The sequence below is a fragment of the Anguilla rostrata genome, chromosome 11 (genome assembly GCF_018555375.3).
Source record: "Anguilla rostrata isolate EN2019 chromosome 11, ASM1855537v3, whole genome shotgun sequence".
NCBI classification, from domain to species: domain Eukaryota; kingdom Metazoa; phylum Chordata; class Actinopteri; order Anguilliformes; family Anguillidae; genus Anguilla; species Anguilla rostrata.
This window is the reverse complement of record NC_057943.1, coordinates 22122514-22135716: the sequence shown is the minus strand read 5'-3', so window position 1 is coordinate 22135716 and position 13203 is coordinate 22122514. Positions and strand designations below refer to the sequence as shown.

The 13203-nt window shown below is 42.1% G+C and overlaps 1 long non-coding RNA gene across 3 annotated transcripts in view; it reads left to right on the top strand.

Moving 5' to 3' along the window:
- Window positions 1-11438, top strand: part of LOC135234300 (uncharacterized) — a 52115-nt gene extending 40677 nt beyond the window's left edge. For 2 of the 3 annotated variants that reach the window (XR_010324065.1, XR_010324064.1), the window contains 2 exons: window positions 10407-10520; window positions 11137-11438. This is a non-coding gene — a long non-coding RNA (uncharacterized LOC135234300). The remainder of the gene's footprint in view (window positions 1-10406; window positions 10521-11136) is intronic. The other variant, XR_010324066.1, reaches the window with a different exon arrangement.
- The last annotated feature ends 1765 nt before the right edge of the window (window positions 11439-13203 follow it).

The window sequence follows — 13203 nt, the reverse complement described above, 5'->3', positions numbered from 1 at the left end:
TGTCTGTATTCCCCTGGTACCCAATGAAGACAGAGATTAATAAGAGCTGGGCAGAGCTCTGCCGCCAGAAGCACTTAATTTCTCATCCATTTCTCATTTTTTACTGCTGTGTAAACACCGAACGAGTACCAGACCGCTCTCTTTGGAGAGCCCAGGAAAAATAGCTCCTGTTCAGATACGCCCTCTCATTCGCTCTCTCGCCAAATGATGCAATGCTGCCTTCCTTTCTGCAGGTTAGAGCAGCGCGCAGAACCATTTCAATTCAAAATCATATGCAATCGCCTGAAAAATTGAAAGTAAAACCATTCACTCTGCGCTTATCCAATCAAGGGCAGAGGTAGCAGCCTGGGCAAAACCTTCTTTTCAACCCTAATTAATGACCTAGAATACTGGGGAGCACGTAGCCATGGGACTGGGAAAGAGGTATACCCCGGCAGTATCCAACAAAAGCCCCCCACTATGCTCCGATGATCCGGGCGGATGACAGGAAACACTGCTGAGGAACGTGTCGGTACCCCCTTTCTTCTCCCAGAGAATTTTTGGCACTCCAATCAGAGGGAGCGACTGACGACCCCCCCCCCCCTCACAGATTCGCAGACGGCTCCCACATCTGCCGTCGGGCCGCGGCTGGGCGGGCCCTGGCAGACCGGGGAAACTGGAGACGGCCGGCCTTTGGCTGAGAGAGTGGTCCCGTCTCAGGGCTCTGCCTCCTTGCCCCTCGCCAGGGTAGCGGTAGGCCGCGGCTCTCAGGCGGTGTGAGATACAGGGCGGCCTGCCGTCTGTAACGGCATCGGGTTTCCCCCGCAGCTCGTTGTCTGATGCTAAATAAATTCTGGCATGCGTTGGCGATACCCAATCCGCGGGTTGAAAGGGTCGCTCACCCTGGGGTTGTTCCCGGCACCCACTTCCCTCAGTCTTCGCTGGCCTCTTCCACCCCAACCCCCCATGCTGCCCTGTGTGCGGGAGGAGGACAGAGGGGACTCGTCACCGCTGTTCTAATGAGGGTGCACGTGGGTCTCCTGCCCTCCCTGGGGATGATGGGAAACAGAGATGGGGTCAGTTTCCCCTCCATGTTTCTGCCTCATTTCCACTCCCTGTTGCTGGATGGTCCCGTTCCCTTAAATCTGTCACTTTGCCTCTGCTTATTCAAACACTGTTTAAGTGAAAATAATTGGTGCAATTAACAGGCTTCCAAAATAAGTCATTGTGTTACTGCATGGATAAACAAAGCTCTCTCACTCTCTATTACTTGGTCCAGTCCATCAGACATTAAGCTCAGCCTTGTCAGATAAGCACCCACCCTTTCTGCTGAGAAGAATTAGCTTCAGAAGAAAGCTATAACACCACACTTTACCTCAGAAGCATCTTCAGGGTTCTGCTATATGCCCTTACATTAATCATTCAAAGTTTATCGAGCGGCATGCATTCATTCTGCTCTTAACAAAGCCGATGCTACAAGAAGGCAGACGCTGTGCAGAAAACTTCAGAGACTCCCTGCAGCGCTCTATAAATTTATCATCACAGAGTCTTGGAACAATCAATAGCAAATCCCTCTATGAAAATCAAGCTAATGTACCGCTCTGGTTTAGGTCCGTTAGCTAAGACGGATGGACAGACACAAAGAGGGCAAGCGCCATGCCAGTGGGTGAAAATCAATAATCACACTGGCTCAAATCCAGACACAGCAATATAACAGCAATAATGATGTGAATGGCTTTAACGATAAACTGTATGGGTCCGCAAAAAGGTAAGTTATTTTATTTATTTATGCTATTCATTTTCTTTTGGCAGATGCTTTTAGCTAGGTCACGTTTCTGGGCATTAGACGAAGTGGGAATGCTGTGATTTCACAGCACAAAATGCAATTTAGATTTATATTGTGCCGGTACCATAATTAACATTCAGGATACTGATTAGCAAACACTTTATATCCTTAACATCTTTAAGATTATGAGTAGATGGTGGAGGAGCAAGACCAGGAAGGCCGTTCTAGAGACTTAATGAGATTAAATGGGACTGGTTAAGAGGGCATTCTGATGGGAGCCATTATAGTCTTAATAGGATAATATCCAAGCTTGAACATGCAGCTGGACCACGGAGGCAGTGAAAAATAGGTTGCTTGGTTTAATATTTAATATATAACTCCAAAAGATTTAAGATGTTAGTACCACAAAGAAGTTGCAGGCTTGTTCCTAATGGAGAGAACCGACAAGGTGACCACCATGTTAATGTTTATTTGTAGTCATGTAGTAGTAAAGTATTACCGCCAATGTAAACACAGTATAGATAACTGGGTGTCACTAGGATGGGCTGAGTTCAGTGCTCCATGAGATCATGGCAATAATTCACCCTTCAGGCAGCGGGAAAAATGTCCTTCCAAGAAAATGTCAAATGTGTCTTTGGACGAGACAGCATATTCAAATAAATTATAGCATCAGCAGTTTCTTTTCTGAACATACTAATGCAGTATGTGCAATAAAAAAAGAAATCATGGCAGGAAGTCCAACAAAATGACTTGCCTGCCAAATCCATGCACACACAAAAAGATGACAAACAGGTGATAAAACTGAATAGTCCCAATTGTGCAGTGCTTTCGAAATGACTTCCTTTCGAAATGAAATACCTTGTTTGGGCGCACGTTAGGGAGACTGATCCTTTCGATGCACTCAAGTGTGAGCCAGCGACTATTTTCTACCCAACAGTCCAAATCACAACAATCATGGGAAAAGAATACTGTTAACGCAAGCAAATTCTTATTACAAATACAGCAGTCTCTCGATTGCAAAAAGCAACCATTTTGTGCTGAATGATCAGATGGTTCAAAAGACTCTACTTTGCTCTAATTCAGTAGATAGTGCTCAAATGTAGCTGAAGATATGCATGTCAACCAGTCTGGGTTTCTCTTTCTTAAACCGAATAACTCATATTTAACAGAGAAGCATATAATACAAAGTGACAGTATTTACAAAGAAGGAACAATCCCCCACATAGCTTCCGATACAAACATCGCTACAAAAAGGGTATACATTGGTAAGCAATTAAATAAAGAGAATATAGGTGCACATGGAGGCCATGATCTCCATGCACAGGATAATACATCACAGATGAAATACCAAGGGTGAGAACAAGCTTTTCTAGAAAATGTAATATTTGTACCCATTTAGCTTCTATTTGTCATTACTCTTCTGACCTCCTCCAAAAATCAGAATTTTGTGCCCTCCGTTATTCCCAGCCACAGTCACCATACAATCACGGGTCAATCTTACAACTATGGAGTTTAGCCTGCACTTGTGGTGAGCGGTTTTACAAAGTGAGCCACTTTGGAGAAAGGCTGAGCTCATTTTAATGCACTGTGTACAGTCACACTGAGCCAGGTACTGAGACATGAATGTAGTTCCCGGCTGTGTCTCTTGGCCCTGGGCCCTATGACTGCAACATGGGAGACCCCTCTGATGGAACTTGAGCTAATCACCCAGATGATTTATTCTGTGTCCTCAGAAAGTGTTTATACGCTCCCCGCTTTGGACAGTAACTCTGTTTAACCTCTTCATGTAAATTATTTAATATGCGAAGATAGCTTTATAGATAGCATTTGAGCAGGAGACAACTTTAGTTTATAAGATACGAAACGTGTGTCTGACTCCTAGTTTTGATCATAGATAATCCCCTACTAAAATAGTAACCTATTTTTTTCCCCCTAAATACTATTTAGGAGGAAATAAATGTTCCATTTTCAACTCCCATGAAACGTAATATTTAATTGCTGGATAAGGTGAGATTGATTTGAATGCAAAGCAGTTAGAACAATTATTTGGAGTCTGCAGGGAAAAAAAAGAAATGTATTGGTCACATCAAATATTCTGAATTAGATTTGCAACTGAATAAATGTTTTTATCACCAAATAGAAAAGGTCAGCAGGGCAAGTTATTGATCAATCTTACTCAGGGACAGGACCACCTGTGAGAATTTGACCAGGGCAAATTGCTGATGGGAAGGGCTTGTAGCAAACCCTCCCCACAGTCAAAACAAACATGATACGAGGGCCTTTCTGGTCTGGTCTAAATAACCTGACTGACCAGTCATCAAGACTTCTCAGTATGAAAAGACAGAGCAATGTAATATCTGACTGGCAGGAAGTACCTACAGCAAAGTGGTCAAGGGATTTTGGCAAAGGTCTCTTCCTTGGCTTACAATATGCCACAAAAACAATCAGTATGTGAGCATGACAAAAGCCTTATAGCATCTATATTTCTATGATGCTATGACTAAAGTGGGATTTCAAGCTCATCTCAAGCATGCTCATATTTATTGTCACAGACTTATTGACATTTTATGTATTTTTTAATCCCAGAGTGTCACGGTTGAGGAGGGTGGGACGCAATTGCGGACCGAGGGGATCTAAAAGTTAACCCTGAGGGATAACCACCAAATCGCTGAGCGATAGAAAGGGATGGGGAAAAACCAAATAAGAGCGAAGTAATCGCTCTCCACTCACTGAAACTTCCGTCAGCGGGCTCAGAAAACTAAAAGAAATGAAACACCGCCGCAGCGTAGCTGCCCAAAAAGAAAACCCCCACTAGAAAAACAGAGTGGGGTCACTTACAAAAGAAAAAGGATATTTGCAGCCTGGCGGGTAGAAAACAAAAAGAAAACTAAAGAGACGAGGACAAAATGTCCTCCACAGCGCAGAGAGATAACCAACTCGAGAAGAAACTAAACGGTGATCAAATCAGGCAGATAGGATCAACACGGTAACTTCTGCCGATTCTCACACCCCTACACACTAAGAGTCTGACAAACAATGAGTCTGCGCTGAACCCCAGAAATCAGGGGCTACATATAGGCCTCCTACACCTGACCCTCATCAGGGACAATTAGCTCAGACAAATACCTGTGAGGTGCTATCACCTCACCATAGTACTCACACACCTGCCCCTCGTCAGGGTCAATTAACCCGCAGAAATCAGAGAGGTGCCACCACCTCACACAGAGAACATCCATGTAGAATTGCATGGGGCTGGTAATTCAGATGCGATTCTCAGATACAAAGAATGATTTCTTGAACAACAGCACATATGCAGTTCAGTGCAATTGTGATATCTTACACTCAATTTAAACGCACACCACAATCACTGGAAGCCAGTGGTTTCTGTGGTTAACCTCACTAGGAAATGACTAACATATGAATTTGATGACACCATTAAAACCAGTTTAACCTGCTGACAGTCAAATTATTCGTATTGTAATCATCCTGCATGGGTCTTCAAAAAGTGCAATCCCAATGGTTCATTTAGTACCTTCTGAGTTCTCATTTAAAGTGGAAACCAAAGGCATGCAAAAATTCAAGCAAGAGCACTCAGTGGGAAATCTAATTGCTTTACAAATATGTGAACGGCAAACAGCAATAGTATTATGAATGCAAATTAGTGAGCAAACAACGAAACCCACATTAAATACAAAACCTGATTAAAAACGTTCTTTTCATCATTTGGTAAAACAGTTTGTGGGTGGACCCCCTCCGACCCTTCACATTTTCATCTCAGCTTCCATGAGGTAATTGAGTTTTAAATCTGATATAATCACAGTCATTTTTTTTCTTTTTCTTTCTTTCTTTTTATTTTTTTTACACAGAGCACAGCGCCGAGGGATTACAGAGGGGCGTCCCCTTAAATAGTTCCCTCTGGATTTCTTCTTTGCCTCTGGCAATCCACACAGACTGATTAGCTTCAGTAATTACCCTTATTCATGCCGTCTGTGTCAGTGGCAAGTCAATCTCTTCCAATTAAGAAACACTGGGCAACTCCCTCTGTGCACTTTGACCTCTCCTTGAGACATTGGTCAGCAGAAGACCATACTCAAGAAATGGTGCAGTGATCATTTGTCCATCCCTCCTGCATCTTGGCTTTAAGCCTGGTAATTCTTTAATCGCTATTAAACCAACAACACTGCAGGACACAATAATTATGAGTATTTATAGCCACCTTAGCTTGTTACATATTTTAGTAATTTAATAAAAATACAAGGTTTCTATTAATTTACAGTAAGTGTTATTAAACAAAACTCTGACATGAAAATTTTTCCAATCTATGGCAGATATAGGCTCAATAAATAATCTAGAATCAAATGCTGCAAACATGTTATAATCGCCTATAGATGTTTTGAGATAAAGAGCCGATTGATGTTGTATTTAAAATTAGGGATCATTTATCTACTTTTAAATGTCTCAATATGGTTTATGAATTACATTTTCAGGAAAGGGTATCTACAGATATTATAAAGCATAATAAGCCATTGGTAGGACATAATCCTGAATAAATGTTGTAAAGGTAACAGACCTGATAATTCACAGACAGTTACTTCTACATTGTAGAATTAGGAATCATGTCACATGATTACTGTTCCGTTTCTTCCAGAGAGCAAGCAAGGGAGAGAGAGAGAGAGAGAGAGAAAGAGAGAGATGATCATAGCTAAAGACACATAACAATGGAACTGTATAGTCTCATCGTTGAAAAACATACAGTATTAAGGATTAGAGACATGGAAAGTTGGGTGAAACTGACTTTATTAATGGAATAATCAATATTTGCCATTTCTATTGCCTCTTATAAATAACTTTTTTTATACAAAATCACTTGGATGGAAACGTGAATAGTGTTTACCAGTCATTTCTCAAGGGGAGAAATGAGGGAGTGCAGAGTCTTCTCTGGGGACCCAGCTGTGTGAATGCGTGTCTCTCTAGCCTGGAATCAATTTCTGCCCTCCAGAGCTCCCGCTGTGCTTGGCCAGGAAAGGGACCATCCTGCACAGTCCCCTCACTCACACCGAGGACAGTCAACAAGGACATTTTCGTGTTGATTGGTACCGCGCCATGGGAACAGGCATTTAGCAGTATTGTTGACGAAGTGCTTATTTTCAGAAGCAGAGGAAGGGACTCTGTGTGAGTTCTCTTCTATCCTGGCAGAGGAGGTGGGCGGGAACAAAGCGAGACTAATGCAGTCACTCGCCCAACATATCAGTGCGCTCGCACACAAGCTTTCAGACCACCTCGTCCATGGCTCAGCAGGGAGGAGCAGAGCTGGAGAAGACCCAGGTGGGAGATGGATGACCTGTCTTTACACCCGTGCCCCTCCTTCCCCTCTACACCCCTCCTGACTTCAGTTTGACGGTTTGACAGTCTGACACATCATTGAGTGGCACTCAGTTAAGCAGGAGTGCTTATCTTTGGCTGCAGTTTCCACAATGACCCTTTGCCTATAGCTCAGACCTACCTGCCCTCATCCACATTAATAAAATGTGTGTGAAACCAGTATCAGGCAGTTTACAGGAAGACACTGAACGGAACATCATGAGTGCAATGATTCTGCAAACTTGCCTCATTCGACCCATAGTGGAGGGATGTCTCTTCATCTGCTCCATTAGCTTACTGTCCCTAAGAAGTGCATATGGTAAATGGTAAATGGACTGCATTTATATAGTGCTTTTATCCAAAGCGCTTTACAATTGATGCCTCTCATTCGCCAGAGCAGTTAGGGGTTAGGGGTTAGGTGTCTTGCTCAAGGACACTTCGACATGCCCAGGGCGGGGTTTGAACCGGCAACCCTCCGACTGCCAGACAATCGGTCTTACCTCCTGAGCTATGTTGCATATGCTCCCAGGCTCTTTTTCAACAGCCTTACCCACCATGCATCACTGTCAGCAACTGCGTTTATTTTCCAGAAGCACATGAAGAGTTCTGGGAAAAGCTTGTGTCTGATTGGAAGATGGGTGTGAGGAGGAAGAGGGTGTATTTAAGCTCAGAGAGGGTGACCTTTGACCACACAGCACACCAACGCCCAAGACACATAGTTCCTGAAGTGCAATGAAATGGACAGAGAACATTGCAGCGTACCTCCAGGACACGTTTATCACTTCCCATCATTTTCTTAACATGGGGGATCCCTCAACCAGGACAAATATACCATGGCAATTGGCAGGTGTTCTCCAACTGCAAAATGCTTTCCCAGCAGCTGCCACTGTTGACCTGATGCAGACCCAGCAGCAGCTGTTACACAGTATCCTCTCTCCTTACACCTTACCTTACTGTGGGATCCTGGATTTCATCAGCTTTGGAAGGAAAATATTAATGAGTGTGCTCCTTACAACATCTGTTTGGGTTTAAAGGTTTAAAATGCATGCAACTACGTAACAAAAACATATCAGAAATCTATACCTTTTGAAAAAATGATAATGCATCACCACCACCATCATCATCATCATAATCATTATCATCATCATCATCAACAACTTGGGAGAAGACAAACACCAAAAGCAATTCTCCATAATAAAGAATTTCATAATTAGGCATACTTTGTCATTAGAAGGAACATGTATGTATTAGGCATACATACATGTTCCTTGTAAGTCACCCGCCATTTCTCAGACTTACAGAGGAATTATTTTTCAGCTTAAAGGCTTATAAGTGGACTTGATGATGACATCACAGCATGGACCGCCAGGAGTGCAACATGTTTACATAGAGCCTGGACAATAAGGATATTTGTTGAGATTAGTGGATGAAAAGCAGGAAATATCCAAAGTGTTTTTAAACAAATAGCTAAAATCCTGAAAGCATGTCATGTAAGTATTAAATGCAAAAATGAAACTGAATAAAACAAATCTTCCAGTATGGTCTACATAGTTTTTTTTCTTTCTTACTTACTTTCTTTCATTTATTTTTTGTTTAATCTTGAAAATGCAAAATGATATTCATCCAAAAAAAGAATATGTATCATTCTCCATCCTTAAACGAAAGCACGACTTAAAAAAAATAAAATATCATAAAGCTGCCTACTGCACTTGAAAGTGACCTGTCTCCTGTTGTTTCTGATTGATTCTTTCGCTGTCTTCCCCTCTTTCTGCGTCCCTCATCCATCTCCTTTTGTCGCACATGCATAAATATTTAGCAGGAAAGAAGAAAGGATCCTGGCAAAGTCATTTCCAAGCACCTTCTTTGAAGTGACTGGGCTGAGAATAAAAAGCGGGTCAAAAAAAAACAGAGAAGGGAAAAAATGCCATTTTGTACTTAAATAATGATCGCTTGTTGAGTTGCACAGCACTTCTAGGGTGACTGCTAGCTGCGTTTCGGACGCAGTTTTCAGAAGTCACACAACAAGGTTACTTATAACTGGAATTCAGGCTGGCTTTGTTGTCTGCAGACATGGATCTTTTTTTCTTTTCAGAAGGAATGGGAAGAGGGAGGCAGTATCACATTCTCACCACGTAATGAACAAAAACACGTAGGGAAGAGAGAGCGTACTCTTTGCAGTCTGAATTGATCCTCAGCTATAAGGCTGAAAATTGCTTCAAATTGTGTTGCTTCTTCTTTTCAGGCACATTAGGAATGCATGAACGTATGGCAGTTCTTAATTCATTAATCTTTATTACCAAACAATTGCCAAATATAGGTTACTTGCTACATAATATTCCTGGAGAGAACTCACTCTGCTATGAAGATTCTGGGTTTTGTGGACCTGTGTGTTTGTACAATGTTTCATACTATTATGAAAAAACACAATTCTGCTGAAACTGCCTCTTTAGTTTCTAAAGCATTCTAAACAATTTGTTTAAGTCTCCAAGGATAAGAAACTAAGTCACATGCACAATACCCTGAACAACATCCATCCTGCACGAAAGTGTACCGGGGGTTTTCAGTCACACTGCAGAAATCATCAGTGATCTTCAACAATTCAGCTTTAAAATGTCATATTTTGAATCTACAGCTAGATTCTGAACAAAGTGAACCTGCATATATACAGTCCTGGACTTTTATTCTAAATATTGCATTTGCATTAATGTGGCATTAATAATGCATATAGCTCTAGTGAAACTCTCATTAATGGTGCTTTGCTGATATGAGGCGTGCTGCGGAAGATATGCCGAGTTTTGGCAGGTGATGCAAAATTAATGTCTGCCACCACATGTCTCTGAGCATCAGCATCTTCAGGAAGTAAATACGCCTCATTTCCTGGCTGACTCTGTACATTGAGCCAAGATACCCTTCACAACTTTTGGGACACATGCCAATGACCTCCCACTCCCCAAATCATATGGTACTGTGGAAGAAAATGCGTAGCTGTGTTTACTGAGCTACCCTCCTTTGCTTAGGAAGAGTTCGGCTTAGATGTGCCCCAGCCACAGACTGCAGTCCAGCTACTGTACGTACCTCATCGTTTCCAAAGCAGCCTGTCCCCATAACATCGCCATTGGTGATTGGCTGACAGGCTGGCTGAGCTGCAGTCTGAGGAGTGCAGACTTGTCGCAGAGCACTCTGTCACCTTGGCCAGGTGGTATCTAGAGAGGGGTGAAGAGAGCTGTGAGATCTGAGGAGTTGGGCTTCACTGCTGAATAATTCTGACACCTCGTTACAGGTCTCTGATTCATTTCCACAAGTCTGACATGCATGCCGGAAAATAAGGGTCCCCATGTTGGATACAGAAATCCGCACATCTGACTTCATCTGACATGCTTTTATTTGGCACATTGTAAGTCTTTTGATGAACTTCACCATGTAAGTGCAATCACTTTAGTTTGATTGTTGGAATTATTATTATTTTAAACAACAGCAAACACAACACTTACCCACAATTCCCTATTTTATATATTTTGTGGATTTAGTTGAATTGCTATGCTATGATTAATTATGACAGGTCTCTTCAGGTTACTGATCACTGGTGATTTTTTTCATATTTTGCATTTCTGTTCAAAGTAGAGAAGGAGAGAAGCGACGAGAGACTGAGAGAGACGGAGAGACACTCAGCATTTTGAAGCATTACTGTTATAAAAACCCATTAATGATATGTTCTTTTTTCTTAGAACAGAAAGAATAGGGGGAAAAAATCTTTCTGCTTACATGGATCCCCTAATTAACAGAAACACTGATGTGCTATGCAGAAAATGTTGTGCTTTAGAAATATTCAACCAGCACAAATTAGAAAGCATTCATTTGTCTTATTTTTATTTGTAAACTTTTTTGTTTCTTTTAATTCCCCAATATTTATGAACATATCTTTTAAAATAGAGCTGACATCCACCACACCACGTCCTGCCCCAATCCAAAACACCAGTGTCTGCCCTCAGCCTGTCACCCTTCCTCCCCAGCTCCAGCCTCCATGTTCAGAGAGAGAACAGCCCAGCGGGGAGCTGACTGGCGGTGTGTTGGAATCTCAGGAGTGTTTCCAAGTCTGTGCAGATCTGGCTGAATGGACCAGTGTTTCTCAAACAGAGTGTCTGGAGACACGTCCAGGTGTGCAGCAAACGGTGTGGAACTTTATTCGACATACACATGTTTCCGAGTGGTGGTCTGATAGCAAACACATGGTATGAAACCAGAAATACTTTTTTGTGGACTCTGAGGAAGACGTCCCAGATGTCAAAATGTCAGTTTTATTAAAGGCGTTATGTTTCCGAGCTTTGAGTGCTCCAGCTCTCCTTATTTTGGCTAAGTCCATGGGAAGTCGGGTTAAGGATCCTTTTTATGCAACATGGTAGGAATGCCTATGGGCTATCACCAATTTAACCAAGGTCCTGTGAATTCCACTATATACAAATATACTTTGTGAGAGCAATTACATCATCACTACATTGTAGGAAAGACAAAATATTAAAACTCACTTTATTTGTGAGTTTTCATAATGCCTGTATCAGTGCTAAATAATGTTTATGATTTCCCAATTATGTGCTACTTATCACATATTTACCTGGTGAAAACCTAGTATGTAAGGTGCTGTAGAAGAATATGTTACCAGTACAAACTGGTGTACCCTTGGCAGCAAACCTTGCAGAGTAGCAAGGAGAGGCGGTCATGCCTCTACAGCACATCAGGAACTCCCATTCATGGGGGGTTGGGAGGAGGGGGGATTGATATTTTGTATGAATACATCAGTTTTAACAAGCTAATAGCACTTGACAGATGTTTCAGGAGTCAGAGGAACAGGCAACACAGCATGCTAAGGCAAGATCCCTCGTTGAAATATTAATCTATCACCACCGCAAGAATTTCACCAAGCATGACCCAGTTCTAATGCATTCCCCTCACCAAGTGCTGCGCACATGTCCAATGAAAATGTGCATTACGATGAAGTGGATCTTTTGCCAGAGCAGAAACGCTGTCAGTAGTTGACACAATCGGGGAAGCCCCACTGGAGTCTGGCAGGCTTGCCGTAGGGACGCGAGGTCATGCAAATATTTCACAAGCCCCCAAACCCCTCAGAGATAATGCCAACAGAGGGCCAGGCCTTCTCTTCCTGGAGTCAGGCGTGTATCTGAAGGGCAGGAGGTGAAGTGGAGACCCACCTGTGAGATACCACAGAATGCGTGATGGAATGAGCTCTCGAGAGAAGAATAATGAAAATAAACTCAGATTCTTCTCCCATGAAAAGTTTTTTTTTTCTTTTTTTGCAAAATGAAAAAGAACTTTTAAATTCTAAAGAACTTTAAAAAAATTATGATGACTTTGAAATATGGATTTATTGGTAAAATGGGAGTGCCGCTCTAATATTCCCTCATGGACTCAAGCTTTCTTGAGTACCACTAATGTTTTCAGGAAAAGCTGAGATAATTTAAATTGAATTGATTGCAAAAAAACAAAAATTGGGCTGGTGTATTTTGTGCCAATATTGTCTTAATTTTTTCTGTAATTTCTTTTATATTTCCTAAAGTCTCTGAAAATCAAGTTGTGAATTTATACATTTATTTGACAATGCAGATCTGTCCATTGATTTACACTCTCCGAAACGGAAACCATGCACCATCAGAAGGACTTAAATAGTTACCTCAGTGAGTCATAGCAATGTGCAAATAACTGTTATACTGTAAGCATGACGCATAAATATCGTACAGGTCAAATCTGAGACATTACAGCACACAGCACAGACAACTTTCTGCTTTGTCATACTACAGCTTCAACAATACAAAGAATTCAGAGAGAATTAGTATCCTGCGGTCAAGCGGGCATGTGTACTTTTCCCTCAGTCCAGGATTCATCAAGGTGACTGATGTGCAGGCCTCTCGGTGCAATATCCTGCCAGTTAGCGTAACGTAGGAGAACGGGATGAGCAACAGGCATACCCGGCTGCCCACGGCATGACCAGCCCAGTGATTCATTTATATAAGGTTACAAACTGCGGAGGTTCCCTCTCGTTTCGCAGTTCTCCTGCCGACGTTTCC